A 5,113-nucleotide genomic window follows, 5' to 3' on the forward strand; every position below is an offset into this window, starting at 1 on the left:
CTTTGAGGGCTTCTTTTTGCAGATCTTTCTCCGGGGATCATCATCTTCTTTGGGCAAGACGGCTAGGGTTAGGGAAGAACTTCTACACAACCTTGAACCCGAGCTTGAGGAGGGCAAAAAGGGGAGAAAAATCCGAGCATTTCTGGGCGGGAGAGAAAGAATTAGGAGGAGCTACTTCTAGGGCTACATTTCTTGGAGGTTGAAGACAACAGGAAGCCACCCCTACAAGTGGCGTCTTCGGAAGGTTTTCCCCGTGGATTCAAGAGTTATTCCGCCTTCACCATTTGACGGTGTGCTCCTCATGTTTATTTTAGTTGTTTGTATGGATTGTTTGGTTTCTTTGTTGAACATGAACAACTAAACCACTAGGTCATCGGATGTAGGTGAACCTTGGGGATGAACTAGTGATGTTTTGGTTTATTTGAGTAGTTTATGAATGTTTGCCTTGTTATGATTCTTGTTTGGTGTTCTTCATTGTTTTGGTACATTTGATTGAGTGATGTATCAATTTCTTGGTATCACTTTGTAGCATGACCATTGCCTTAGTGCTAGACTTCACCAAACTAGGAAGGGATAATTGTATAAGTACGCCATGACCATCGGGTATTTGTACCCCTCCATTCCTAGGGTTGAAAACTACTTGTGTTTCTACCCTAACTTGTGAAAACCATCTTTCTCCTTGCAGCGTGTGGGAAGTTTGGCGGGAAAGAAATTGCATGCGCAACACCTTGCACTGGGTAAGGGTCAATTGTCGTGACCATCCCAGGGTTACCCTAAGTTTTGGTTTTTCTCGATCCAACTAGCTCACAGCTTAACTACTCAATTTCCTACTCACTTAAGTAACCCCTTGGGGATCCTCATCCGTGACCGTTTTTCCAACCTTGAGCTTCTCCGTGTTTTGATCGTATCATATTTTTAAGAATTTCTCTTACTTTTCACTTTGCTTTCTTTTCTTCTTTTCTCTTGAATTGGAATCGGTGAGCTAAACAACAGGTAAGAAGTGAGTAAAGTAGCACCTCAGGCTCCTTGGGAATACGACCCACTTGTGCATGCGCAAGTGGTTTATTACTTGATGATCCTGTGCCCTTGCGGGTGTTCATGCTCTGTGTCAATCATGTGGTATGGGGGTGGTATGAAAATCTGGGTAGACAGCTTCAATTCCATCTCACTGCTACAGTGCATACGACCCCCATACTGGGTAGTATGCGGGTAGTTTGAAATTGCTATTTTCTTCCCTTTTCGCCTAAATGATATCTTCTTTTTCTCCATGGCTTTCTTATGCCCTACAAAGTAAATAGTAGATGACAAATGCAAAACGGGCATCAAACCTCACAAAATACATGCAAAGTGAATATGATATATATATATATATATGAAAACACCTACATTTAGACACTTATCAAAGTAATAAATCCCAAGTGAGTGGGTATCATACCAATAGGAAGTAGGGAATAAAAATACCAAGATTGCTATCTAACCAAGCAAAGACGGAATAATGATTTTGTTGATAAAATGTAATGAAAGCAAGAATAAAAGATACAAGAAAGAGAGAAGCACAAATAGATGAGAGGTAAGGCAATCGATAGAAGTGGGATACTTGGATATTGTTCCAGCTAGGATAATTGTTTTAAGTGCAAAATTAACTATTATATCTCTTAATTGATGCTTAATGAGTCATGGAAATCCTTAAACACACAGTCCCAAACCTAAATTCAACCGTGACTAAGTCTACACTATATCCCGGCGGAGAAATCGATCAATCACAACACCTCACACTCTGTAGCGTTGTAAGACACTCTAGAGATTCCAAGTGATAAACCCTATTATAAAGTATAGATCTAACCTTTTGGTCCATGTGAAAGACCCCTAGTCACAATTAACCCATAGGAGCTAAAGTCACTTCAACGCTTCACTCTGTTACCTGTGCAACTAAGCCCCAGCGGAGGTCATCCTTTAGCCTATTCACTCTACTATGACTGCAAAGAACTCTTAGAACGTGGAGGTAGGATAAATCACATCGGAGGGGAGAGGGAATGCTCCACTATCTCTCGACTCACCCTCTCGACTCTCTCCAATCTTGTAATGTCTAACCCTCGTGGTGTGTCACTCACTCACAAAGGTTACCAATGTAGACTCTCAACCTTAGTGTCACTCTAAGGGAGAAATCATTCAACAAGAATTCAAGATTGAAACTCAATTAAAGACATCAATTAAGGAAAACATAATAGAAGATTAATGAAACAAATACATCCTAGGGTTCACAAATCTAAGTACCTACTAGTGGTTTACCTCTCCATGGAGCTAGTTACAATCAACAATGAAATCGAATGTAAAAACAAGTAATCCATAGAAAAATCCCCACGGTGTTCGTGTCGATGGTCTTGTGGAGTAGCCTTGTCTTCTCTGAAGGTCCCCTTATCCTACCTAGGGCACATATCGCCGGATCTATGCTGACGAAAGCTTCCCTAATAACCTTCTTCCAAGCGAGGTGCGGTGTCAAATCCATAGAACCACTCCAAAGACTTACTAAAAGCCTCTCCAAACCCTAGCTAACGGCCTCTCAAAAGATGGAGAAAACTTGGAGAGAAGAGGAGAAAAGGATTTCTAAAATCGGGCTGAGTCGTGGCTTAAATAGGGCTAGAATCCAAAATCCACATGCCCCTGTGGATTTTTCCAACGGGGCTGTGAAATTTCCACACTGGCATGGGGAATTTCCACACGCCCGTGTGGATTCTCTAGAAAACTATTTTTTCGGCCGGTTGTGAATAGGAACTATTATAGTATTTTACTACAGTGATTTGCTACAATATCCTGCTATAGTGCTCTGCCAAAATGCTCCCAATTCCACACTTTTCATTGAGGCAACATAAACAGGCACACGTTTATTCCGTAGATCACAACTCTTCTTCAATCAAAGGCCTCATTGGTGAAGATCTTACTATCAATGCACAAGTCTGGATTTGTAAATGTGACTGCCTTCTTGCCCCTCCGACACATTGTAATTGCTTGAATACATGAAGGTTGACACACATTCACATATTTTAAAACCCTACTTGTGTCTTCGCGTTTGTTCCTTCCAAGATTGTACCAAATACTGCATTCATGATCTACTTTTGGCTTTTTTTCTTAATACTTAGCTTCATAACAGTATCTGCACAAAAGAAGACAAATACACATGTATTAGTGATTAAACCTGATAAAAGTAATGCTTAACATAAGGAAAGAATAGTTCACATTCTTAACTCAGAAGCTCTTGTCAACCTTGCTGAATCGATGTTGACAAAAGCTCCCCCAATAACTATCTTCCCAAGGAATGCGGTGTTTAAGACTGCACAACCACTCCAAAAACCTAGCCAAAGCATCTCCAAACTTTAGCCGCGAGCGTCTCCAAAAATGGGGAAAAGATGAGAAAAAGATCCTTTAAGACTGCTGAAATCGTCACATAAACAGGGCTAGAATCGGGCATCCACATCGGCGTGTGTTATTTCCACACAGCCGTGTGAATTTCTAGGAATTCAATTTCTGTGAGATGTGAACCGTAAGTGCTACAGTAGTTTAGCTACATTGAACTGCTACAGTGCTTCACCAAAATGCTCCCGATTCCACACATTTTATCGAGGCCACACGAATGGGCACACATCCATGCAGTAGATCACATTTTGTCTTTAATAAAATCATATTTGATGAAGATCTTGCTAGTAATGCACAAGTCAGAACATGTGAGAGTGACTGCCCTTGTGCGCCTCCAAACTATGTATTCACTTATGTACAATAGAGGTTGGCACACACTCACATGTCTTCACGCACAACTTGCAACTTCACATTTGTTCACTACAAGATTTCATCAATCAAATGCATCCACAATCTACTTTTGGTTCCTTTCTTCCACTATTATCTCCACAACCCTATATGCACAAAAGAACACAAAAACACATATCAAGGGAGCTTATCAAGGGATCTTACTCTCAATCTCACGACCACTTCTCAAAGTGATTGCCTTCATGTGTTCTCTTGGATTTGTCTCCGTGTTTCTAGGCAAATTTCCTTGGGGTTTTTCCGAAAGTGACTTCACAATTTGAACGACTTGGTTCTCCAAGTTATGCAAAGATGTAGTATGATTGCGAAGTGTGGCTTCAACAGACAGAAATCTCATGTCCAATGATTGAATGAACTTGGTTAAAGCCTTCTCTGAATCAGTAATCCGGTTTTCCAACTCTAAAACTCTGTTCTCCATATTCGTGGCTTGTTGTTATTGTTGGAAAGCCTATGGTGTTGTACTCTTCTATTGCCCCTGATAACTCCGAGAAGGGTTTGGGTGGTTCCTCCACCCCAGATTGTAGGTATTACTATACAGATTTCCTTGACCTCTCATTGCATTTCCTATAAAATCCCCCTGTTCCACTGAAGTTGTACCACCAATAGGAATTGGGCAATCAGATGAAGCGTGTCCTCCCTTACACCTAGTACAACTCATCACTGCTGCCAATCTTGGAGAAGTTAGGATGTCTAACTTCTGGCTCAAGCACTTAACCTAGGCTCCTAATGATGTGACTGCATTGATCTCATGAAGTCCGACTACCTTCTTTTGGTCTTATGTATTCAATTGATAACTGTTCATAGCCATCTCTTCAATGAGTTATTGGGATTCTTCAGGGGTTTTACTACCTAAGGTACCTCCTGCTGCAACATCAAATAATTGCTTCATGCTTGGATTGAAACGATTATAGAAAGTGTAAATAATCATCCACTCGGGGAATCCATGCTGAGAACATTTCCGTAGGAGATCCTTGAGCCTATCCCATGTATCAAAAAGAGACTCCAATTCCATTTGCACAAAAGAGGACATTTCATTCCTGAGCTTTGCATATTTTCCTGGAGGGAAATATCACCCAAGAAAGCTTCTATAATCTCCTACCAAGTAGTGATCAATGCTCTAGGTAATGAATACAACCACTATTTCACTCTCCCCCTCGAGGAAAATGGGAAGGCCCTCAATTTTATGGCATCATCCGTGAACCTATTAATCTTGAGCATGTCGCACACTTCCAAAAAATTCTCGATATGGTTGTTCGGATCTTCATCTGCCAAACAATTAAACTGTGATGATTGTTGT

At 40.9% G+C, this 5,113-nt stretch overlaps 1 non-coding gene across 1 annotated transcript; it reads left to right on the forward strand.

The window, feature by feature from the left end:
* The first annotated feature begins 4,754 nt into the window (after window positions 1–4,754).
* On the forward strand, window positions 4,755–4,861 carry LOC120256450. Its single transcript, XR_005535310.1, has one exon. It is a non-coding gene; the product is annotated as a small nucleolar RNA R71 (small nucleolar RNA).
* Window positions 4,862–5,113: the final 252 nt, after the last annotated feature.

Source organism: Dioscorea cayenensis, unplaced genomic scaffold, assembly GCF_009730915.1.
Source record: "Dioscorea cayenensis subsp. rotundata cultivar TDr96_F1 unplaced genomic scaffold, TDr96_F1_v2_PseudoChromosome.rev07_lg8_w22 25.fasta BLBR01001451.1, whole genome shotgun sequence".
In the NCBI taxonomy this organism is placed as follows: Eukaryota; Viridiplantae; Streptophyta; class Magnoliopsida; order Dioscoreales; family Dioscoreaceae; genus Dioscorea; species Dioscorea cayenensis.